The 26,627-nt window shown below is 41.1% G+C and overlaps 1 protein-coding gene across 4 annotated transcripts in view; it reads left to right on the forward strand.

Annotated features, from left to right (window-relative positions):
- Positions 1-1,055: 1,055 nt before the first annotated feature.
- LOC105479660 (kelch like family member 8) overlaps positions 1,056-26,627 on the forward strand; it is an 80,193-nt gene continuing 54,621 nt past the window's right edge. The window contains exons 1-2 of one of the 4 annotated variants that reach the window (XM_071093327.1): positions 1,056-1,322; positions 21,405-21,509. The gene's annotated coding sequence lies outside the window, so the exon portion shown is untranslated. Of the gene's footprint in view, positions 1,323-21,404; positions 21,510-21,636; positions 21,939-26,627 lie in introns of those variants that run through there. The other 3 variants (XM_011737754.3, XM_011737756.2, XM_011737752.3) reach the window with 3 other exon arrangements.

Below are 26,627 nucleotides of genomic sequence, written 5' to 3' on the forward strand. Positions count from 1 at the left end.
AATTGCCCCAGGGAAAAGGTTGTTCACATTCAGTGAGCTCTTAGATCAGATAAAGACAACCTTTGCAAATAGGGCTTCCAGATAGCTGCCAGATGTGTCTTATAATGACAGTTCTGTGGGCTTTGGGCTTTTGAGAGTTCCAAATCCATTCTGGCCATCTTCAGAGACCACTAGACTGCTGGGTTTCATGGCTCTCATACTAGCAAGGTTGTTAATTTTCAAGGCTACTGGGGAGCTGAGGAGAGAGAAATGGAAATATGGCAAGTTAAAATGCCACAGATCTCACTGTTTTAACAATATTTAGTCATTTTTTAAAATAAATAATTCTTAGATTATTATAAACCTTTGGTGCATTTCCAGAGTTCCGAAAATATTGATTTTGACCATTTTTGCCAATCTTCTTGCTTTGGAGGAGCAGATTTTTATGGAGAAGATCTTCACTCCACCATGTAGAAGTGGCTAATACGATTCCTTTTATGACCAGTAATTACTGAATGTCTCTCAAGTACAGGGCTATACCTGAGGGAAGAGTCACACAGATTTATCTGAAAACTTATTGCCACTGTATACATTGGGTGTTGGCAGAGGAAAGGGAAACAAATGTAAAGCTGTTAATAAATAAATTTGTATACTAATTCAGACATAGAACAGAAAGCAAAAAAAAAATAGAAAAAAGAATAAATGTGTATATCATTATCATTTTGAATAATGGATTCAGTGAAATTTCTGGAAGAGAAATTTTTGAAAAGATTAGTCATTTAAAACCAAGGGAATGCTTTTCTTTTTTGAACAGTTATGAATTGTTATCTGTGAGTCTTACATAAGACTGCCTGCTTAAGGGCTATTTCAGTCTATGAGAGGAAATAATGGGAGAACACAATTAATATGAATTTTTACCATTAAACCACCTTTGATTTAATTATCTCAGAGAACCTTATAACCCTTTAAACAATTCAGCTTCAGAGCACCCTGGAGAGACAGAGAATGTCGTCAGGGACACGTGATCCAGGATATGTGTTTCCTGGATAATTTTGTTTCAGCTCATTTATTCCCAACACAGAAGCAAGCAGAGTAAACAAAAAGATAACTCATGCTGTAATGAGGACCTTGTGAACTGGAACAACTGAAACTACTGAAGGGCTGAACTGGACAAATAAATGAAAGACAGAAGACTACAAAGAGCAACAAATGGAAAAAGTACGTTCTAAGTACAAAGTGGTGTTTGGAAGACAGTGCTGCCAGTGTTTTTCCGGTAATTCCTCTTTGGATGCTGTCATTTTCAGGAGAAGCTGATGCAAATGACGCTACAGCCCAAAACCCAGGTGAGCTGTGTTGCCTTGGTTTGATTACCTAACGATTCCTTAATCTAGCGTTGCAATAAGACTGTGAAGTAGAAGACAGAACCTTTTTTGTCTATGGAATTAGAAGACAGAATCCCTGGGTGCTGCTTTTAGAGGCAGCATGTACCTTTTCACTCTCCAAGCTGGCTGGAGGAGGTGTTCTCAAAGTGCTGTGGGGAAAAGAAACCATTGTGATTCATTTGTATGGAATACCAGATAGTAAATTATTAGGACTTTCAGCAAACATTTAAAATTCCATCGGTGCCTACCAAATGAGGGGGTTAGGATCATAGAAACTCAAAGATTTGTTCTTGGACAAAATTCCTATGAAAAAGGGGGTGGGAAAAAGAGGGAAGCACTGGACCTGATGGGGTTTTCTCTTTTTTCTTTATTTTTGAAATTACTGTAAATAATAATACTAACCTGTCAAGGAGGTTTTACAAACCATGTTTCTCAAATAAATCTTACCTTGAAGAAGCCATGTAGGTAGTTTCAGCCCAAGGTTCTCACAAATTCATCCTCTGAGGATGTGTTGTTAGTACTGAGACACCTGCTGCTTCTTGCACATGTTCTGGATTATCTGAAGGAAGGTGAAAGGGAACTGAGAAGAAGGTACCCAGAGGTAAAGCTTGGCCTTATCCACCTCATCACCTTTTCTCTGATCTATTTTCAAGCAGAGAGGACCTAGTGAACTTTTCACTTATTAGAAGTGCACATGTTCCTTAATTCTTATGATTCAATAAACAGCCAAGCTTGGAGAGAGGTACTGGGAAATAATGGAGCTTTGCTCCTACCAAGTCTGTACTATACATCAGATGGAGTCAGATTCTTAACAGAAGCACTGGAGCCTCTCCCTGGGGTCTCCTTTCCAAGCCCTGCTCCATTTCCCACTTGAGTATCTTTAAAGAGTCCAAACTTTATTCATTCATCAAGCAAACAAATATTTACTGAGCACCTACTATATCTTCCAGGCTTTTAAAGAAACACCAGAGCCTCTTTTGGGGGAACTCCTCTATCTACTATACTCTCCACTTACCTTAAAATAAGTTAAATTTCACATATTTAATCACAAATATTTATTGAACACTACTACTTAGAGAAGAACCTTATTGAGTGAGAAAAGGTATATATTGTCTTGAAGGCAAAAGAATCCAGAGCTCTGGGGAATCTGCATTTTTAAAAATACAATAGAATGTGTTGAACTTAAAATAGGCGTCTTGAAACAATATTTACATGGAAAAAAAGTCACTAGAGAGACCAAATGGAATGGTAAATTTGATTGCTAATTGTTACAGTTCACCATAACAATGATAAAATATAGGCAGATAGCATGAAAAATTATATTATCTCATTGAGCCAATTTATACAGGACTAGGTTAAAAACTGTGGACGCCTGAGCACTGAAAAGTCATGATTCCTTCTAGCATATGTATTTCCAGATCACAATAATATTAAGCTTTCATTAAAATAAATATAAAGAAGTCCAATACATTTTGTATTTTTCGAATGATAGCTTTACTTTTTTGCTGTCCATTTTGGTAGCTACTAGCCACATGTGACAATTTATATTAACTAAAATTAACAATTTTCTTTCTCAGTGTTAAACTAGCCCCATTTCAAGTGCTCAGTAGTCACATGTGACCAATGACTACCTTATTAAAAAGAACAGATATAGAACTTTTTTGTGTGTGTGATAGGGTATTGCTAGGCTGGTATCGAACTCCTGGGCTCAAGCAATCTTCCAACTTGTACCTACCAAAGTGCTAGGATTATAGTTATGAGCCACCACCGTGCCTGGCCAAGAACATTTTCATTATCACAAAAAGTTCTATTACACAGTGCTGACCTAAATGCTTTATGAAAATATATAACAAATATTTTCAAAAATGATTTTCTCTTTTTTCTTCTTTTCTGCAAGTATGCTTGGCAAGAAATCCAGGGAATATAAGAAATGCATGGAATATAAGATGTAGGCTGAGCATGGTGGCTCATGCCTGTAATCCCAGGACTTAGGGAGGCCGAGGTGGGTGGATCATGAGGTCAGGAGTTCGAGACCAGCCTGACCAACATGGTGAAACCCTGTCTCTACTAAAAATACAAAAATTAGCCCGGCATGGTTGCACACGCCTGTCATCCCAGCTACTCAGGAGGCTGAGGCAGAAGAATCGCTTGAACTCAGGAGGAGGAGGCAGTGAACTGGGACTGCACCACTGCACTCCAACCTGGGAGACAGAGCAAGACTCCACCTCAAAAAAAAAAAAAAAAAGCTCTAACACTAAAACACATTAACTGAACACATATATGTTTGATATGTTTTTCTGAAGGGGGAGCAAAAACAGAACTCATTAATATTATCAGCATTAAATCTGTATTATTATTATTAGAGACGGGGTCTCACTCTGTCACCCAAACTGAAGTGCAGTGAGCCAAGATTGTGCCACTGCAAACTCTGCCTTCCAGGCTTAAGTTATCCTCCCACCTCAGCCTCCTGAGTAGCTGGGACTACAGGTGCATGCCACCATACTCGGCTAATTTTTGTATTTTTAGTAGCTATGGAGTTTCATTATGTTGCCAAACTGGTCTCTGACTCCTGGGCTCACACAATCTGCCTGCTTGGACTCCCAAAGTGCTGGGATTACAGGTGTGAGCCACTGTGCCTGGCTATGACTTGTTTATGTAATCAGTGACTGCATCAGCATGTTGTTTGTTAAGACTTCCAAAGAAATAAACTAGAACTAGGCTAACTTTCTGTTCTTTATTGTGCTGAAAAAACACATTTTGTTTTGTTTTGTTTTTAGTTTCTACTGATTACAGTTAAACAATTTTAAGGGGGAAAAAATATGTCTTGTATTGGCAAGCATCTCATTATTTAAGGCCCAGCTCAGATACAGCTTTTCTCTGAAGACTTCTCTGGTTATCTAGAAAAGTATGTGTCCTTATAATCTTCCAATACATTCTTCTTTCCATGTTTTATTGCTGTTATTTGCATTAGTATAGTGTCTTCCCCAGTAGACAGTTGGATTGGGAGTTCTGGGAGGATGAGAACCCTATTGTCAGGTCTAACACAGTGACTGGGACTCAATACTGTGTTCATCTGGGAACATGGCTGCCGGCCAGTTCTGGGATTTTTAGCAATGGGAAGAACATGTGGCACTTGGGAAGTTTGTTTCACATCTGTTTTCTTCTTGTTGCCTTCCCACTATCAAAGTGTTTGGGATTGTTATTGTCATCTTCACTTTAAAATTAGACACAATACAGGCGGGTGCGGTGGCTAATGCCTGTAATCCCAGCACTTTGGGAGACTGAAGCGAGTGGATCACCTGAGGTCAGGAGTCTGAGATCAGCCTGACCAACATGGTGACATCCTGTCTCTACTAAAAATACAAAATTAGCCGGGCATGGTGGCACATGCCTGTAATCCCAGCTACTTGGGAGACTGAGGCAGGAGAATCGCTTGAACCCGGGAGGTAGAGGTTGCAGTGAGCTGAGATTATGTCACTGCACTCCAGCCTGGGCGACAGAGTGAGACTCTGTCTCGAAAAACATAGACGCATACAGATAAATTAAATGACTTTTCAAAAGGTACGCGATGAATAAAAGTCTGGGCTGTGATGAAATTTTCAGTCCCCAGTGTTCTAAAGTTATGTTATGCCCTTCCAATAATATATTGGAAGATTATAAGGACACATACTTAAGGGAGGGTTGCCTCCCTTAAGGTGTCTATTAAGAAATCAAATTCGTAGGCCATGCGTGGTGGCTAACGCCTATAATCTCAGCACTTTGGGAGCCCGAGGTGGGCAGATCACAAGGTCAGGAGTTCAAGACCAGCCTGGCCAACATAGTAAAATCCCCGTCTCTACTAAAAATACAAAAATTAGCTGGGTATGACAAAAATTAGCCAGGCATGGTGGCGCGTGCCTGTAGTCCCAGCTACTCAGGAGGCTGAGGCAGGAGAATCGCTTGAACCCAAAAGGGGGAGCTTGCAGTGAGCCGAGATCGCAGCACTGCACTCTAGCCTGGGCAACAGAGCGAGACTCTGCCTGAAAAAAAAAAAAAAAAAAAAAAGGAAAAGAAAAAGAAATCAAATTCATACCTTTTCCTGGTATAAGGTAGATATTTTAAGGTAGAAGGAAAAGTGACAAATTTTACATAAAACTCTAGAAGAAAGACTACTGTGGTTTGAACCTCGTGTCAAGGCTTACTTTAAGAAAGAGCCATTTCTTTCTTTCTTTTTTTTAATACTTTAAGTTCTGGGGTACATGTGCGCAACATGCAGGTTTGTCACATGTGCCATGTCGGTGTGCTGCACCTGTTAACTTGTCATTTACATTAGGTATATCTCCTAATGCTATCCCTCCCCCTCCCCCCACCCCATGAGAAGCCTCGGTGTGTGATGTTCCCCACCCTGTGTCCAAGTGTTATCATTGTTCAATTCCCACCTATGAGTGAGAACATGCGGTGTTTGGTCTTCTGTCCTTGTGACAGTTTGCTCAGAATGATGGTTTCCAGCTTCATCCATGTCCCTATAAAGGACATGAACTCATCCTTTTTTATGGCTACATAGTATTCTATGGTGTATATGTGCCACATTTTCTTAATCCAATCTGCCATTGATGGACATTTGGGTTGGTTCCAAGTCTTTGCTATTGTGAATAGTGCTGCAATAAACATACGTGTGCATGTGTCTTTATAGCAGCATGATTTATAATCCTTTGGGTATATACCCGGTAATGGGATGGCTGGGTCAAATGGTATTTCTAGTTCTAGATCCTTGAGGAATGGCCACACTGTTTTCCACAATGGTTGAACTAGTTTACAGTCCCACCAACAGTGTAAAAGTGTTCCTATTTCTCCACATCCTCTCCAGCACCTGTTGTTTCCTGACTTTTTAATGATTGCCATTCTACCTGGTGTGAGATCGTATCTCATTGTGGTTTTGATTTGCATTTCTCTGATGGCCAGTGATGATGAGAAAAAATCAGTGATGATTTTTTCATGTGTCTGTTGGCTGCATAAATGTCTTCTTTTGAGAAGTGTCTGTTCATATCCTTTGCCCACTTTTTGATGGAGTTGTTTGATTTTTTCTTGTAAATTTGTTTAAGTTCTTTGTAGATTCTGGATATTAGCCCTTTGTCAGATGGGTAGATTGTAAAAATTTTCTCCCATTCTGTAGGTTGCCTCTTCACTCTGATGGTAGTTTCTTTTGCTGTGCAGAAGCAGAAAGAGCCATTTCATTCGCTTTTTTTGGTTTCTATTTCTACCAACTTGGAGGCAGAGCGCTTCGTCGCTACTGCTATTTTACCAATATATTCCAGCAGAGGGCGCTCCAAGCATTTTACAACGTTTCCCATGGCTCCTTCGATCCCCGCCCCGCCCGCGGCCCGCAACATCCCTGCTCTCCTCCCAAAGACGCGTTTTGACCTAATTCTTCTGGTGCCAAGTCATTGAAAGGTCCTGTTTGCCCCTCGGGGTGTATTAGGAGCTCGTAGGGTTTGAGAGATACACTGCATTTTATCACACCTCTCCATATTCAATTCAGTAGGTCATATTTGAATATGAAACATAGAGGATAATTTTCAACGATTGATTTGCTATAGTTAGAGATCATGCTAGGTGATGATTAAATGATAACAATTATGCTTTTTCTCCACCCTGCCCCCCAAAAGTGTAGTTTATTCAATTCATCTCAAATGATGACAAAGGGATTTTTTTTATACTTTCTTCATTTGCACCTCGAATGCAGTCATGTGTTACTTAACAAGATTCTGAAACATGCATCACTTTGTCTTGTGAACATCAGGGCTTATACAAGCCTAGATGGTATAGCCTATTGCTTATATGGTCTAACCTATTGCTCCTAGGCTGCAAACCCACATGGCATGTTACTGTACTGAATACTGTAGGCAACTAGAATACAATGGTATTTGTGTATCTAAACATAGGAGAAAGGTACAGTATAAATACGATATAAAAGATAAAATATGGTACTTGTATAGGGCACTTACCCTCAATGGAGCTTGTAGGACTAGAAGTTGCTCTGGGTGAGTCAGGGAGTGAGTGGTGAGTGAATGTGAAGGGCTAGGACATTACTGTACACTATGTAGACTTGACAAAACCTGTACAGTCAGGCTACACTATAAATAAAATATATTTATTTATTCAAATATTTATTCTTTCTCTGGTAATAAACTAACCCTAGCTTACTGTAATTGTTTTACTTTATAAACTTTAAAACTTTTTAAACTTTTAGACTCTTCTTTAATATCACAACTTCCAATGCAAACACACTGTACAGCCGTTCAAAAATATTTTCTTTCTTTATATCTGTATTCTATAAGCTTTTTTATTCTTTTCTTTTCTTTTTAAACTTTCGGTTAAAAACGAAGACACAAGCACACATTAGCCTAGGCCTACACAATATCAGGATCGTCAATATCACTGTCTTTCATCTCCACATCCTGCCCCACTGGGAAAGTCTTCCGGGGCAATAACCTGCATGGAGCTGTCATCTCTATGATAACAATGCCTTCTTCTGTAATACCTCCTGGAGGACTTGCCCCAGGCTGTTTTACGGTTAACTTTTTTTGAAATAAATAGGAGTATACTCTAAAATAGCAATAAAAAGTATAGTAAATAAACCAGTAACGTAGTCATTTCTTATGAAGTATTATAGAATGTACATAATTGTATCTGCTATACTTTTATACTACTGGCAACACAGTAGGTTTGTTTACACCGACATCACCATATGCACATGAGCATGAGCAATGCATTGTGCTAAGACATTCTCATGGATATGACATCACTAGGGGATAGGAATTTTTCAGCTCCACTGTAATCTTTTTTTTTTTTTTTTTTTTTTTTTGAGACAGAAACTTGCTCTGTCGTCGCTAGGCTGAGTGCAGTGGTGCAACCTCGGCTCGCTGCAACCTCCGCCTCCCCTGTTCAAGCGATTCTCCTGCCTCAGCCTCCTGAGTAGCTAGGACTACAGGTGTGCACCACCACACCCAGCTAATTTTTTGTATTTTTTAGTAGAGACGCAGTTTTACCATGTTGGTCAGGATGGTCTTGATCTCTTGACCTTGTGATCCGCCTGCCTCGGCCTCCCAAAGTGCTGGGATTAGAGGCGTGAGCCACTGTGCCCGGCCAGCTGCTCTATAATCTTATGGGACCACCCATACATGCAGTCCTTTGCTGACCAAAACATCGTTATGTGATTTATGATTGTACTTTAAAGTATCTCTACATCTACAGTATGGACCCAGAACTCATTCTACTCTAAATGTAGTTCTTCATCCAATAATTGAACACTGATTGTGACAAATAGTTGACTCACTTGCGTTTTTGGTAGTTTATGTAAATGTCTAAACAATGACAAAGAATGCGTTGTCGAGTGCTTCTAAAAGATACGCTTAGCCTGAAATTAGTATTTTTAAAAATAGTGTTTAAAATAGAAAATCAAACAATGAAAAAAGAAAATGGAAAAATATTTATCAAGTATCTTCAATCAAGATTGTGTAGGCATAAATGATAACATGATAAAAATTTATTTTATAAAAAATCCTAGGCAGACCAAAGACTTAAATATACAATGTAAAATTCAAAATTTTAGAAGAAAATATCTTTATGTCCCAGAAATAGGAAATATTTCTCAAAGAAGATATAAAAGAAACTCAACCCACTAAGTAAATAGGTAAAATCTGATCAGTTTGATTACATTCTTTTATTTTTATTTTTATTTTTTGAGACAGAGTCTCACTCTGTTGCCCAGGCTGGAGTACAGTGCACAATCTCAGCGCACTGCAACCTCTGCCTCCCAGATCAAGCTATTCTTGTGCCTCAGCCTCCCGAGTAGCTGGAACAAAGGTACATGCCACCATGCCCAGCTAATTTTTGTCAGGGTTTCACCATGGTGGTTAGGCTGGTCTCAAACTCCTGACCTCAAGTGATCTGCATGCCTCAGCCTCCCAAAGTGCTGGGATTATAGGCATGAGCCACACGCCCGGTCAGTTTGATTACATTCTCATCAAAAGCTACCTCCCACTGGAGTTTGAGATCAGCCTGGGCAACATGGTGAAACCCCATCTCTACTAAAAATACAAAAAAATTAGCCAGGCATGGTGGCCTGTGCCTGTAATCCCAGCTACTTGGGAGGCTGAGGCAAGGAGAATTGCTTGAACCCTGGAGGCGGAGGTTGCAGTGAGCCAAGATCATGTCACTGCACCCCAGCCTTCGCGACAAAGCGAGACTCCATCTCAAAAAAAAAAAAAAAAAAAAAAACATTGGAAAGCAAGATTATCAAAAGATATCACTAAAAAGTAAGACAAGTCACAAACTGGAAGAAGATATTTAATACTCACATAATGTGCAGAGGATTACTATTCAGAATATTTAAAAATTACACCTAAAAAAAATTGAAAAAAAAAACCTAATAGAAAAATGGACCAACACATTGAACATGGATTTTACAAAAAAAGAAATCTGAATTGGTAATAAATATATTAAACATATTAAAACCTCATTCATAGCTAGATAAGTGCAAATTATGATCACAAGATTAGGGAAAAAATTAAAACCACAAGATACTATTTTATGTCTACCATTGGTATAAATTAAAAAGTCTGGTAAAACCAAGTCTTGGCCAGAATGTTTGATCACTGGAGTCCTCAGAAAACTTCCTTAAAAGTGTGCATTGATATGACAATTTTGGAAGACAATTTGGCATTTTTTAGTTACACCAAAGTCATGCATATTGTAAAACCAGCAATTCCACTTCTAGAGAAACTCTTGTATTTGCTATGTACCCTTAGACATATACACGAGTGTCTATAGCAGCATTGTCTGTAATAGTAAAAACCTGGAAGTAATCCAAGTATCCATCAACAAGATGAGTAAATTATGGTATATTCATATGATGCAATAGTATGTAGCAGTGAAAAATGAAGAAACCATAGCCATGCGTATCAACAAGGATGAATCTCACAAATACAATGTTGAATAAGAAAAGCAGATTGGAGAAAGATACATACAGTATGATTCTGTCCATTTAAATTTCAAACGCATGCAAACTAAATGCAAATAGGGTACAACTACAAAGAAATAAATGAGAAAAATAAATATCACATTCACATAGTGTTTACTATGGGAGAAAGAGAAATGTGTTCGGAGAAGAGCACACAGAGGTAAGTGCACAGTTCTATTGAATTATCCTTTTTAAACATGAATAAAGAATAATTAACCTCATATACCAGTAAGTATAGGAAATGTATAATTATTTTTAAATATTAGAAATATTATTAGCTTTGAAAGGGAGATGTCATCCTAATAGAATTTGGTATGTTTATGTTAGATCCATGGTTATAGAAATAAAGTATTAGGAGAAAATTTGTGAGATAGTGTGAACAATAAAAGTGGACAATCAACTGGGCATGGTAGCTCACACCTATAATCTCAGCACTTTGGGAGGCCGAGGCAGGCGGATCACTTGAGGTCAGGAGTTCGAGACCAGCCTGGCCAACATGGCAAAACCTCGTCTCTACCAAAAACTACAAAAATTGGCTGGGCGTGGTGGTGCACACCTGTAGTCCCAGCTACTCGGAAGGCTGAGGCAGGAGAATTGCTTGAACCTGGGAGGCGGAGGTTGCAGTGAGCTGAGATTGCACCACTGCACTCCAGCCTGGGTGAAAGAGCGAGACTCCATCTCAAAAAGAAAAAAAAAAAAAAGGTCTTTGTGATTTTCCCCAGGTGGATCAAAAATGTGTTTAGATATCATGAAAGCAAAGAACAAGGAAAATATTGGGACATAGAAGTTATATCCAGTAAAGCACATCCTCGTACATTCCTGCCACAGGTCGGGTGAACATTACTGTTCACAGATGGGGTTATCACATCATTCTCTGCCATTCTTCCGCAGATGGTGTGTTAAGGCAGAAGGCTGGCACTCAGCACCTGCCTGTCTTAGGTTGGGTTACCCCAGAAGCAAACCCAGACGTAAGGATTTAGATTTAGTAATAATTAAGTCAGGGTATTTCATTTGGAAAAGGATCCCAAAAGGCACTGGCAGGAGAGGAGGGAAGAGAGAAAGAAAGGGAAGAAAGCCAACGAAGGGTATTGTTACCACACAGATTCCGTGGAGGCCTACCGGGCTTACTCCCCGGTGAAACTGAGAAACCAGGCAGAATGCACCTCAGAGTTGCCCCCACCGGGCAGGTAAGGCCGCTATGATTTTCAGACACCAACTCCCTTCAGTCACTAGTTGAAATCTGCTTTGGGGGAGGGGAGAGAGGACAAACTTCCCAGCACTTCTAGCCTGCCCTGCCGGCCAGGGCTACCCAGACAGAGAGAAAAATCCCTCAGGTGAAGGGCTGGAGATTTCTCCAGACGGAAGTCCACATTCTACGTGCATGCTACATGGCCCCGATGTCAGGAACACACGTATTGACACGTGCAAAATGCTATGCACAAAATCCTAACATCTAGGCTTCTGGTTCTTCCTAATAACTGATTTTAAATGATTCTTTCCATAATAATGTGAAGGTGTAAGCCTGTCCTGGAGCAGGTAGGGAGTGGGATAAAAAGTGAGGGGCAGGGATTGAGAAGATTACAATTCTGATCACCTGGTCTGTGCTTAACACTGCATTAGATGCTGGAAATAGATTTGTAACTCTTAAGCTGTGGTCCCCAGAGCTAATAATGTAATGGGTACTTATATACACATGAAACATTTAAGTGGTAATAAAAGATGTATAGATTGTCAGTGTGAGTGATACAGATAAAATGCTAACTGAGGAGAGAGGCATTTCTATGTTTAAAAGTGGGTCATATGTGGTACTCTAGACCAGACTAGAGGATTACCAGACAGTTGGAATGAGGTGATCTAGGTGATACTCCCAGCCTGAACAAAAACGTTAATAGCAAGGGTGCTGTTTGTCTCTCCAGATCTCTGCAGATTCGTCTTCACCCTTCTCCACCTTGACTGGTGCCAGAAAACTGGATATTATGGATGAAATTAACAGACATCCTTGTCCCCTGGCTTCCAGCAGTTATATTGGGGGTGGAGGTGTCACTTGAGGAGGTCAAAGGGAAGGACAGGGAGATTGGGGTGTTTCTCTCTCAGCTCTCTTCTTTCAGGGTTGTCACGAGTTAGTTGCTTTCCTTTATCAAGAACTTAATCAAGAGGTGCTCTACATACAGCTTCCTTTCTCCAGGTTCCAGGAACTGCTCTCTTACTGGCTCAGAAGTACTGCATTATTCCTTGCAGCTGACTCTAGAATCTGTTCACACCTTTATTAAACTCTCCTCAAATTGCTGAAGTGTGCCATGAGTTTTCTGCCAGTGGCCTGACTGAGAGGGTGGGAATGAACTTGAGAGGAGGGAGGAGTGAGATGTTTGGCAAAACTTGAGGAAAGCGCTCATGTTGAGAAGGGAGGGAGGTAAAATGAATATTCTTTTTTTTGTTTTTTTTTTGTATTTTTAGTAGAGACGGGGTTTCACTGTGTTAGTAAAATGAATATTCTTTTATTTTTTATCTAAAGAAAAAGAGTAGGTGGTGGCGGGCACCTGTAGTCGCAGCTACCTGGGAGGCTGAGGCAGGAGAATGGTGTGAACCCAGGAGGCGGAGCTTGCAGTGAGCTGAGATTGTGCCACTGCACTCCAGGCTAGGTGACAGAGCGAGACGCCATCTCAAAAAAAAAAAAAAAAAAAAAAAAAGGGTAGGCCAGGTGCAGTGGCTCACGCCTGTAATTCCAACACTTCTGGAGGCTAAGGCAGGTGGATCAATTGAGGTTAGGAGTTCAAGACCAGCCTGACCAACATGGCGAAACCCATCTCTACCAAAAATTACAAAAATTAGCTAGGCGTGGTGGTGCACACCTGTAGTCCCAGCTACTCGGGAGGCTGAGGTAGGAGAATGACTTGAACCTGGGAGGCGGAGGTTGTGAGCCAAGATCGCACCACTGTACTCCAGTCTAGGTGACAGAGTGAGACCCTGTCCCCCCACCGCCCCCGCAAAAAAAGGAAAAAGACATTCCAGATTTGAGGACCATGTTCTGAGGGAAGTTTTAAAAGTCTGGACTGATGTATAAATGGCTGCTTGTCAATGTCCATGCAGCAAAGGTGATCACATATCATCTGTCTTGAGCTCTGCTTGGCCTCATCTGTTTTCTATTCAACAGTTGCGAGCATAAAGGAGGAGTTTTTGTGTAGAACCTCTACCAGGTAGGCATATATCTAATTACCCTCTGGCCTTCTATAATTCAAGTCTTAGTGATGATAAAAGGAGCAACTGAAACCTTCCAAGTAGGCTGAACAATAGGCGATTTTATTCTAATAGTCTAGTTTCACCTGTGAGGAAATAGGCTGAAAGTTTTTCTTCTGGTTCTACTTCTTTGAAAAAGAAATGCAATTACAATTTTTTAAATGTAATTTTCCATGTTCATTGTTGGCTTGTAAACTCCCAAGGGGAATCACTTAGCCAGAGGACCTGAGAATTTGAACTTCTTTCTGTACCATCTGTGCAAAGATTATGGGTACATGAGCAATAGATTGTGGCTTCATGACCGGTAGCAACCATTTAGGGGAAGGAATTACATCACCTACAAAAGGTTGCAATATGACCTCAAAGTATTTTCTTAAAGTTTCTATGAAAAATGGTCAAGGTGTAGGGAAGTAAATTCACATACCCTGTCTGATTATTCAACCCTAGTTTATCTCTCAATTGGTGGTTTTTATCTGCTGATCTCTTCATGACTCCTGACTTTTGTACCTTCTTTCTCCACTGACCCAGTAAAAGAATAGGCCTAAATTGCTGATTAAAAAGTAGAGAAAGCCTGAAAGGCTGGGCAGTCCACTTGGCAATTTGGGAGCAGTCATATTTGTTCCAATGCAAATATTATCCCTTTTGCAACTGGAACTTCCAATGCCTCCAGGTCTTTAGTGAGACTGTTTTGGTAGAAGCCACCAATCAAGTATAATACTGTTGTGCAATCCAATACTAACCACCCAAAGTTAGTGCCAACTCCACAGGTTAAGGGCATAGTCCCTGAGAAAACTGCCTTTGCTTCAGATGCAAGCAGCAAGTTTGGGAGTCCTCAGACCACCGTCAATTCTGAACCAATGACTACAAATTCAGGGGCTCCCTGGCCCCCACAGGTTTAATAATTCATTAGAATGACTCACAGAACACAAGAAAGCACTATATATACGATAACAGTTGTGTTATAATGTTAATAGATACAAATCGGTATCAGCCAAATGAAGAGAAACATTGGGTGAGATCTGAGAGGGTCCCACACGCAGAACTTCCATGCCCTTTCCTCATAGAGTCAGGATGTGTTGCCCTCCTGACACATCAATGTGTTCACTAACCAGGAAGTTCCATTGAGCTTTGGCATCCAAAGGGTTTTTTTTGAGTTTCCTTTATGTGGGCATGAGTGTTTGAATTACTGGCCCTGTGACTGAACCCAAACTCCAGCCTCCTACCCTCCTCAGGGATCAGGAGATCAAGCTAATATCAAATGGCAGAGAATATAGAGGGTTGCATAATTTACTGTAATGTAATACACATGCACCTCTGCATGCTCTTAAATCAGGTTTAGGTCTGGCTATATAAAACAAAAAGCCCTGACACAGTGGCTTAAGCAAGATAAAAGCTTATTTTCATTGCACAAAGGTAGGCAATCCTGGACTGAAATGATGGTTTAATGGTCATCAGAGACTCAGGCTCCTTCTGTCATTCTTCCATCATTCCATACATGATTTCCAAAGACAAATAACTTATTTATTTATTATTTAGACACGAGGTCTGGATTTGTTGCTCCAGCTGGACTGCAGTGGCATAATCATAGCTCACTGCAACCTCCAACTCCTGGGCTCAAGGGATCCTCCCATCTCAGCCTCCCAGGTAGCTGGGACTACAGGTACATACCAACAATCTTGGCTAATTTTTTTTGTTTTTTAAATTTGAGTAGAGACACAGTCTTGCTGTGTTTCCCAGGCTGGTCTCAAACTCCCAGACTCAAGCATCCTTTGTCTGGGCCTCCCAAAGTGCTGAGATTACAGACATGAGCCATGGTGCCCAATCTCCACTGTCACATAACTCTGTGGTCCAAGATAGCTGTTAAAACTCAAGCCATCACTTCCAGGAAGAAAGAAAAATAAGAGAGATACTCTAAAACTGGATTAGTAAGCAGCCATCCCCAAAGTCCTGTGCAATAGTTACACCTTTTAGCTGGGCTTACAGCCATCCCACTAAAAATATTGGAGTTCTCCTTCTAAAGAAGAAGGCAAAACGATGCTGTTTAAGCAGCTAGCAGTGTCTGCCGTGTTGCATTTATTTTCATTTCAAAAAATAAATCAAAAAATAAACTTTTCAGATTGAATCTATAATGAGAATGTGAAGGTGATATCAGAAAACAAATATTTTATATATAAATATTTATATATTTTATATTAAATATTATGTATTTATATTAATATTAAATATTAAATATTATATTAAATAATATAAATATAATAAATACATTAAATATTTATATATATATTTTTGGGGGGACAGAGTCTTGCTCTGTTGCCCAGGCTGGAATGCAGTCGTGCAATCTCGGCTCACTGCAACCTCTGCCTCCCGGGTTCACGCAATTCTCCTGCTCAGCCCGGAAGTAGCTGGGACTACAGGCGTGCACTGCCACGCCCAGCTAATTTTTGTATTTTTAGTAGAAATAGGGTTTTGCCATGTTGGCCAGGCTGGTCTTGAACTCCTGATCTCAAGTGATCTGCCGGCCTTGGCCTCCCAAAGTGCTGGTATTACAGGGGTGAGCCATCCCGCCTGGCCTAATATAGAGCTATATCTTAATGATAGAAGTACTTTTCACAGACATGGTACATTTGGAATACAAATTGCAGTGGAAACACAATTACATTTGTTTCACTGTGCCAATTTCTACCATACATATGGATACAATTTTGGTCAGAAATATGAGGCACAGGTTTCAAAAATAGTTACTGAAAAACAAAGTTTCTCTAAATGTGTTTTTTTCTGGTAACTAAAGTCACAATTTTTGAATGTGGTAGGGATGAAGGCAAGTTGCTCTCATTCTGTCATTTTTCATATTGCTCCAGAGAGAATTCCACAGTTCCCCCACATATTCAGCCTGAGAATTCAACCCTATCTAGGCAGGTTCATGGGAAATGGAAACTGATTAGACTTGGGTATGATGGCGTAATAAAAGTAAAATGCTAAACATGAAAACAAACAAACAAAAAATAACACTCAGATTTCAAAAGTCACCAACACTAGTAATTTTCAAAATAAATTATTTAGTGCACCAAGAGAACTAGCAGTGGTCATAGCAAGGATGATGCTTTCTGTTTTAGCTTCACCCACAGACCCACCCGCAAACTACCTAAAACAGATATTCAGTGGAAACAGTAACTGTGTGCCTGCCATGTAAATATATCTTCAAGTAATGTCCTCTAACCCAGAGCTGCATCCCTACTCCTTTCATTCAAAGTTTTAACTCAAATTCTGTCTTATATAGATATGCAACAGAGATCTTACGGCCCTAAACCCTGAAATATTTACTGCCTGACCTTTGGCAGGAAGTAGTTACCGAATGGTTGTTTATTGCGCAAAGTTGGTATGCATCCATTTATCGTCCAGGTATTTATTAAGCATCTATACATCAAGTACTATGCTGTTATTTTCTGTTTAAGGAGATTTCAGACAAATGAAAGATATAACTTCTTAAAATGCTCACTAAGTGCTACTTTAGGGGCAAAAATAAGTTGTACGATGAGCATATATAGGAGGCAGTAACTCAAAACTGGAGAGGGGGGACTGTAACCAAGAAAGCCTTCCTAATTAAAAAGTTGTCTAAGTTAATACTAGATGATTAGAAAGAGTTCGCCAGACAAAGGGATAGAGGGAACAGCAATTACAAAGACCCACAGAAAAACTGGGAACTTTAAATATTTCAGAGATACTGGGTGCTGTGACTTGAGCCTTGTAATCCCAGTCACTCCGAAGGCTAAGGCAGGAGGATCCCTCGAGGTCAGGAGTTCAAGACCAGCCATGGCAACATAGCAAAATCCCCCTATCCCCGCACCCCACCAAACTCCACCTCACCCATCTCTTTAACAAAATAAAGACAAAAACAAAACAACAATATACATCAGAGAAATACATCAAAAAATGGTCAGCAAAGGTTTAGAGATAAGGTATGTCAGGCTGATGGCATGGGTAGTGGTTGGAAGAACTGTCATTAATTTGTTAAAATAGCACAAGTTGAGCCACCAGCCTAAGGTCAGAAACCATAGCCATCCACACGTGTGTCTTAGGATAAAAGGCAGGAAATCATTGTTGAGGGAAGCTGAAGTGCCACAGTAAAGACTGGTTTTGTAGGAGGGTGATAGGATAGGAGTCAAGGGATTGGGATGAAATGTAACTACAAGCCAGTAACCCTGACCTGGACAGGGAGGTAGTGGTCTTGCTGGTGGTGTTCAGGCTCTTTAAGTATGTTTCCATAGACAAAGAACCTTAGCAACTCTTCCGGGACCTGCTCTCTGGTTGCAAGCTTTGCCTCCCTAGCAAATGAAGATAAAATAGCCTTTTTTATTAATCTTTCCAAATCCCTCTGCAAGCCACATCTGAAAGTCTTCCCCCCCTTCCCCCTTTAGAGAAAGAAAAATTGTCTGGCTCTGTCATCCAGGGCATGAGCCACCATAGCCAGCCCACATCTGAAATTCTTTTGATGGTTATAAGGCCTTTCATCCCAGGATTAAAGATAAAGACTTAAAATGCAAAGGTTGACCGGCACGGTGGCTCACGCTTGTAATCCCGGCCATTTGGGAGGCCGAAACCCAGCTACTCAGGAGGCTAAAGCAGGAGAATCACTTGAACCTGGCAGGCGGAGGTTGCAGTGAGCCAAGATCGCGCCATTGCACTCCAGCCTGGGTAACAAGGTGAGACTCCGTCTCAAATTAAAAAAAAAAAAAAAAAGCAAATGTTGATTGGGGTTAAAATATTGCAATTTTTTCTGACTAAAGTACAGTCATAGAATGAACAAACAGGTATCAGATCCTTTCCAGTTTTAATTTATGGGACTTTGAGGGAAGGGAAGGAATTTCTTAGATCCATACTTATTATAGGCTAGTCTTGCTTATTCTCAAATGGAGCTAGGGAGGAATGGGTAAAAGCTAAGAAGATACTTTTCTGATTTAGGAAATGTGTGTTTTGTTTCCGTTGAGGTATATCCTGTTTTGTAAGATACTGTATATATTTTTTAAATAATTATTTGAGAGCATCATTATAGATATATCACTTTTTAGGGAAAGATGTACCCCCCCCCGCCCCAGTTTATAGCTATTTGGTTTAAAAATTTCATTTAATTTTCAGAATTTTTGCCAGACTCCTCTACCCCAACAAAAAGCTCTAGATTGGGTGTACCTTAGGTGCTCCCCAAACCCCTGGCCACCCCATGCATGCCTTTTCATTATTCACTGTTTAATTCTCTGTCTGCCAGTCTGGATCCTAAGTCTCCATGACAGCAGGAACTATTCAGTTTTGTTTACTGCATATTTCCCAGTTCCTAGCTCAGTGTCTGGTGCTCAAAAAACATTCTTCAATAAATAGATGATACTATTGAAATATTATGTATATTTCTTTGATTTGTTAGTAACTACAAGTAGTTTATTGTGTGTCAATTAGCAGAAGAAAAAGAGCCATTCTGCTTTTTTATATGCATTTTTAGGAGTTACCGTGATCTTATTACAAGTGGCTGGGAGTGGTGGCTTACACCTGTAATCCCAGCACTTTGGGAGGCCAAGAAAGGCAGATCCCTTGAGCCCAGGAGTTTGAGAACCAGCCTGGGCAACATGGAGAAACCCCATCTCTACAAAAAAAAAAACAAAAAACAAAAAACAAAAAATTAGCCAGGTGTGGTGGTGTGGGCCCGTAATCCCAGCTACTTGGGAGGCTGAGGCGGGAGAATCACCTGAGCTGGGGAAATCAAGACTGCAGTGAGCCATGATTGTGCTACTCACTGCGCTCTAGCCTGAGCAACACGGTGAGACTCTGTCTCAAAAGTAAAATAAAATAAAAGCTTTGGCTATAAAAAATAAAATTTCTATTAACATGGTCTTATTAAATACATATTGTAGGCCGGGCGTGGTGGCTCATGCCTGTAATCCCAGCACTTTGGGAGGCCAAGGTGAGCGGATCACTTGAGGTCAGGTGTTCGAGACCAGCCTGGCCAACATGGTAAAACCCCCTCTCTACTAAAAATGCAAAAATTAGCCAGGCATGGTGGCAGGCGCCTGTAATCCCAGCTACTGCAGAGGCTGAGGCAGGAGAATCACTTGAACCTGGGAGGTGGAGGTTGCAGTGAGCCGAGAGTATGCCCCTGCACTCCAGCCTGGGCACCAAGAGAAAAACTCCGCCTCAAAAAACTAAAATAAATAAATAAATAAATAAATAAATAAATAAGTAAAATACATATTGGATTTTGTGTTTAATAAAGGGAATAAAGGGAAGCTTTCCCTTTTCCCTTGGAAGGTTCACTGAAAAATCAACTGTCAAATGGCAGATTAATAGGAAAAAAGACATACAAAATTTATTTTAACGTGCATAACACAGGGAGATTTCAGGAGAATGATTACCCAATAACTCAATGGGATAGAGACGTTTATATACTCTTCTTTACAGGGGAAAGGGAGATTGGCAAAATGTGGCAACTTAAGGTATAGTAAAGGACTTTTAGGGGAAAATGAGGAACATACAATGGCCTGGGAAAAAGTATGTTGGGCCCATAGAGCAGACAATAGTTTGTGACAAAGTCTGTCCAAGAGTGTTGACAGACTTCAGTCTTTCTTCCTCCACTATGAGTTAAGTAAATGAAAACTCAGATAAGGCAATTATATTTGTGTTCCTCTTTGGCAGGTCTGGTTTCTAGGCAGATAAGAGAAATTCAGAGGACTTCATTTGGTGCTTTGGGAGAGACAAAGAATTGAGAGGCAGGAAGGGTAGTGGGGAAGGTAAAAGAGACCGTGAAGCTGCTTCCTCAGTTCAGTGCGGCAAAGCACCATATTTGGTTTCTGAGCCCCAACAATTTTTACATCACCTTCCAGATACACTTTATGACTTTTCTTCACTGCATACTTCTTTAAAACTCATCTTACTCTATTTTTCTAAAGGTATTTGCATTAAATGTGCAAAATACTAATGCTCTAAAGAGGAATATTTTGAAATATTAAGAATTATTTATATTTCAATGTAAATAAAGTGATTTTTTTCTAGAAATAAAATTTCAAATTCAAATAGTTGTTTTGGGTGTTTACAGAAGATGCATATATATATACAGATATGTATGTTCATTTCTATTAAAATCAATGTGCTAATGTTCATATGTGTTAATAAAGGTCCTAGGATTAAATTTATTCTGAAATAGACTCCTAAGATTGTGAAAGTTTAGTCTGGCAAAAGACACATTTAGGGGAATATCATTCTTTAAAAAACTTTTGTTTTCTTTTACTGTCTCTTGATCTCCCGCCTCACGCATTCCACTTTATTGACACTATAGAAAAATTGATTCACAGCATTTTTACTTGCACTGTTTTATTTTATTTTTTATTTTGACGGACTCTAGCTCTGTCGCCAGGCTGGAGTGCAAGAGGCACAATCTCAGCTCACTGCAACCTCCTACTCCCGGGTTCAAGCAATTCTCCTGCCTCAGCCTTGCGAATAACTGGGATTACAGGCACGCACCACCACGCTCAGCTAATTTTTGTATTTTTAGTAGAGACGGGGTTTCTCCATGTTGGCCAGGATGGTCTCGATCTCTTGACCTCGTGATCCGCCCGTCTCGGCCTCCCAAAGTGCTGGGATTACAGGCGTGAAGCCACCGCGCACTTCCACTGCTTTTTAGCAGCGAGCTCTCAGGTCAATCAACTGCTTCCTTAGGTTTACAAACTGTGGGTGTGTATTTGTAAACACAAGTTGTTTTATATATCAGCACGTGGTGAAAGTGACACAGGAATAAACGCAAACCTTTTTTTTCCCTTCTTTTTTCAAAGACATAAATCCCAGGAACACTCACAACCGCAGAAGGGGATTTGGTGGACATAAAAAGAAACTAAATTTTGTACTGCCACAGAAGTGAAGCATGGATAAGCTCAAAGGTATTCATGCAGTGTTTTATTTCAAGATTTGTTATGGGGACGTCCGCCACGCCCTGGACCGCCTTCACCAGGCCGGGCAACACCGCCCAGTCCCTGAGACCCGGGAGACGCGGGGGCGAGGTCGTGGGGTGGACTCCGGGAGGAGGTTACGAGAACCACACTTCCCAGAGTGCCGTGCGCAGTCCCGCGCAGCCTGCCCCGCCCAGCCCGCCCCGCCCCCGGAGGCCGCCACTCGCGGGGGCTGAGGTGAGAAGACGCCAAGCGCCCGCCAGGGCTCTGCGGGGCAGTGCAGGAGAGCGCGCCTCCGCCAGGTGCTGGCGCAGGGCTGGTGAGGTGCCGCTGAGGGCGGCCGGGGCTCCGGGAGCCGGGTAACGTGGCTGCAACCTTAGCGACACCAGGAAGAATAGAGCGGAGGGTCGAAAGATCGAGGTAACGGGACGCTTGTCTCCCCTCAGTCCCCTCTTCCTTTGTGCGGTGCCGTCCGCTCGCGCGGAGCCCTCCCTCACCCCAGCCCCGAAGTCGCAACACCGTCTGGTCTCGGATCTCTGGCGTGCGAAGGAAATTCGAGCCCTCGTGCACCAACCGAAACTCCACAGCTGAGAGGGCTTGGGGCCTGACAGCAAGAGCTCCAGCCCCGGAGCTCCCTTGCACGGCTTCTGTCGCCCCCATTGGCCGCAGGAGCAGGATTTTGCTCCCGGCTCCCGGAGGGGAGCCCCAGCCTCTGGCTCCGTCAGCCTCGCCGGCGCCTCCTTGGCTCCCTCGTCCCGGTCTTTCGAAGAGGGACCCAGGCAGGAGCTTAGCGGGGTCCAGGGAGAGGGCAGGCACTGTGCGGCTGGCGCGGGTTCGGGGCCCCGGGAGGGCGGCCGGAAGCCCCCTGGAGCCGCTGCCTGCGGGGGCGGGGCGAGTGGGCCACCTCCGGTCCACGCCGCGCGGGGACGAGGCGAGGAAGGCACTGCCTCTCCCCACTCGGGGGGCTTGCTGGCCGCGCTGGAGGTGCTTGCCCGGGCGCGGCGGTGTAGACTTTGTGGAGAGTGCCTCCTGGTGTGGAACCAGGAACCGCAGCCTCTTTCTAGACGCGCAGCCGCCGGATGGAGTTGTTACCGACACGATGACAGCTCTTTACGCCTTCCACTCCGTGCTGGCCTCAGTTGTCTTGCTGGTTTCTTCAGAGAGCGATTTGACTACATAGCTTGAATTTTCTACGTGCCTCGTGCTTTACTGGACTTGCACTGTTTTTCCCTCTTGACAATGTTTAATCGGGTGACTTTTCGTAGAAAACGTTCAGTGTTTTCATCTGTGTTCATGGCTAACTTTATTTTTGACTCTTTGCCCTAAGCTAATGTCACTAGTTTAGAGGGATGCTTTGGGAAAAGGTCCTTAGAACCTGGGTTGACATAAGTATTTTATCTGCTGGTTGCACGTTTTTTCCTTTGCATTGTTTTTCTCCCATACAAGATGGTAATTGTTGGACTCTCGGTGTTCTTTATCCTCTCTCTAGAAGGAAATCCTCTTCCCGCATCTTTCTCATGTTCTGGCCCTGCGGTACTCTTGGGTACGCAGAGGACTGCTGCTAACACTGCTGGCACCTGGAAAGCTGCTTGGAGATGGCGGTGGCATTAAGCTGCTGCTTTTCCTCAGACTTCCTCCTGGCACCCTCCTTAATTTGTCAAACTGACCCAGTTCAAACTTCAAACTTTTAGTCACTTTATTTATTTAGTCACTTTTTTAAAAAATTGCTTTCAAGATACCAGATTGCCTAAGCCTAAATATAAAAAGAAGTGTCTCAGGGGCCGGGTGCAGTGACTCACGCCTGTAATCCCAGCACTTTGGGAGGCTGAGGCGGGGGGATCACTTGAGGTCAGGATTTTCGAGACCAGTCTGGCCAACATGGTAAAACCCCGTCTCTATTAAAAATACAAAAGTTAGCCGAGCGGGGTGGCACATGCCTGTAGTCTCAGCTACTCGGGAGGCTAAGACAGGAGAATGGCTTGAACCCGGGAGACAGGTTGGAGTGAGCCGAGATCATGCCACTGCACTCCAGCCTGGGTGACAGAGTGAGACTCCATCTCAAAAAAAGAAAAAAACGTCTCAGGATACTCTATTCAACTGCATATGAGCACTTAGCTTAATCCTTTTAATTTTTAAAGCTGCCAATTCTTTTAGCGTTTGATAAGATTACTGATAATTGGTTAAGATTATATATTCTGTAACAATTGCACATTTTTTGACAAGAAACTCAGTTCACATTCAGTGAGGGAATTTTTTAAAAACAGTATTTCTTCATTCATTAAGAAGAAAGTTGGGGCTGGGCGCGGTGGCTCATGCCTGTAATCCCAACACTTTGGGAGGCTGAGGCGGGCGGATCAAGAGGTCAGGAGATCAAGACCATCCTGGCCAACATGGTGAAACCCCGTCTCTACTAAAGATGCAAAAAAATTAGCTGGTCGTGGTGGCGCGTGCCTGTAGTCCAAGCTACTCCGGAGGCTGAGGCAGGGGAATCGCTTGAACCTAAGAGGTGGAATCTCCTGATTGAGATCACGCAACTGCACTCCAGCCTGGCAATAGAGCGAGACTCCGTCTCAAAAAAAAAAAAAAAAAAAAAAAAAAAAAAAGTTGGGTAAATTTTGATCCCACCTGCTATTTTGAAAAATAAATTTTATTTTTTAGAGCAGTTGTAAGTTCATAGCAAAACTGAGTGAAAGGTATACAGATTTCTCATGTATCGCCTACCCCTACAGAGCCAAAATCCCCATCAGAGTGGTACATATATTACAGTTGATGAACCTACATTGACATATCATTGTCACATCCACAGTTAGGGTTCAGTCTTGGTGTTAAACATTCTGTGGGTTTGGGCAAATAACCCTTTTGTTTTTATTAAGAACTTTTGAGAGTTGTAGAGAACTGAAATGGATATTGTCATTTTAAAAAGATTAAAGAGACTATTGCAGACATCTTAAACTTTAATTTCAGATAGTTTTTGTGTTTTATAAATTGAATGTTTAAATTTTTGGTTACTTATATTGGAATTCCCAAAAGAGTCACATTTATTTTTGTGTATTAAGAACTAAAGGGCCCCACGTGGTAACTCACACCTGTAATCGCAGCAATTTGGGAGGTCGAGGCAGGAGGATCGCTTGAGTCCAGTAGTTAGAGACCATCCTGGGCAACAAAGTGAGACCTGTCTCTATATTTAAAAAAAAAAAAAAAAAAAAAAAGGTGAGGCTCGGTGGCTCATGCTTGTAATCTTAGCACTTTTGGAAGCCAAAGCAGGCCAATTGCTTGATCCCAGGAGTTCAAGACCAGTCTGCACAACATGGTGAAACCCTGTCTCTACAAAAATAAATAAATAAATAAATACATAAATAAAAAATAAATAAATAAAATTAGCTATATGTGGTGGTGTGCACCTGTGGTCCCAGCTACTTGGGAGACTGAGGTGGGAGGATCACCAGAGTCCAGGGAGGTCAAGGCTGCGATGAGCCATGATTGTGCCGCTGCAGTGGGCCATGATTGCACCACTGTACTCCAGCCTGGGTGACAGAATGAGAGCCTATTTCCAAAAAAAAAAAAAGCAAGAGATGAGGGAAGTTAAATGTTTCATAAAATAAAATGTTGTTTTCAATCGCTAAAATTCACTTGACCATGTCTTTTTTTTTTCCTGAACAAAATGTTTTTTATTAACCAAAAAAACGAGGGAGTTGAGCATTTTAAATAAATTAATTTTTGTTTACTCATGTCAAGATGTGTCTGCAATAAAAATGTCACCCATTAGTCTGTTTTTAAAAATTCGGTTTTCTCTGTTTTGAGGGACTTTTATGGAAGCACCAGACTATAATAATGTTCTGAGCTCATTTCTGGTTTACTACACAATTCTCTATTAGAATCCCAGATCTCCACTTATTGGCTGTGTGAGCATGGCAAGTAATTTTCTAAACCTCTTTCCTTAGCTGTGGAAGGGGGATAAAAGTAATACGTACTTCTGTTTTACCAGAATTGAGGATTATTTGGTGTTGCATGTGAAAGCATTCTGTAAGCTGTAGTCAACTATAATATGCATTGATATTACTAGTCACATGCTGCATTTAAAAATGCTGCCAGTACAATTTATTTTCTGGTGGATATTGCTACATAGATACTGTCAGCTGCTTTTTTTTTTTTTTTTTTTTTTTAATGAGTTGGTCATCCAAGAAAGTATATTGTTTGGTTTGGTTATGAATGATTTAGTTGGTTCTCATGAGTCAGAGAGATAATTATGGAAGAGGGTTGGAGGGACCTTGGGAAATTTTCTACTTCATCTCTCTGACTCTTAACCTGCATCTGTTAGCATGCGAATAAATGGTCTTTCAAGGGTCTGTGAACTCTACTATTTATACTTTTCTGGGGAGAAATTAAATGAAAATTTGTACTTTTCTGGGGAGAAATTAAATGAAAATTTTACTTTTCTGGGGAGAAATTAAATTAAAAGAGCAACATGATCTTGTTCCCACTAAAGGTTGAGGAAACCACTAGCTTCAATGATCTAGGCAAGTTTCTTTAGTAAAAATGTTGGAGATTATTTTTAAAATTAGTTTTTTGTGGAAAGGAAAGAGAAACAGCTTATATTGCAGAAAGGAAAGAAAACAGGTTATTTTTGAAGCACTGAGTGCCTGTTTTTCTTCCAAAGCTAGAAGTTGGTATTTATGATACACTACCTTTATATGAATAATAGTGCTGCTACTTCTACCTGGAAGTGGTACCTTCATTATGATTAGGCAGATATTGTCTACGCCTCTCTTCTTCCCCACCCCCAGCCTTGATGGGCAATACAGTGGGGCAGAGAATGGGACTTTAATACAATCCAGCATGTCAGAATATTATTTAAAATGCCAAAAGATAATTTGGCTTGTTTATTCTAAATTTGGATGTTCTTTGTTTTCACAACAAAACACCCAATGTTAAAGAATATTAAGTATTTAATCTTTCAAACTAGATGATGATATATACATAATCTGTTGTATATTTCTTGTATATCATAGAGTATAAAATTATATTAAATCCTAATTGATTATCACTTTGACTTTTGGTATTTCTAGTTTGGAAAGATGGATATGTATGTTTTCAAGAAATTTACAGTTT

Source organism: Macaca nemestrina, chromosome 3 (assembly GCF_043159975.1).
Source record: "Macaca nemestrina isolate mMacNem1 chromosome 3, mMacNem.hap1, whole genome shotgun sequence".
Taxonomy (NCBI): Eukaryota; Metazoa; Chordata; class Mammalia; order Primates; family Cercopithecidae; genus Macaca; species Macaca nemestrina.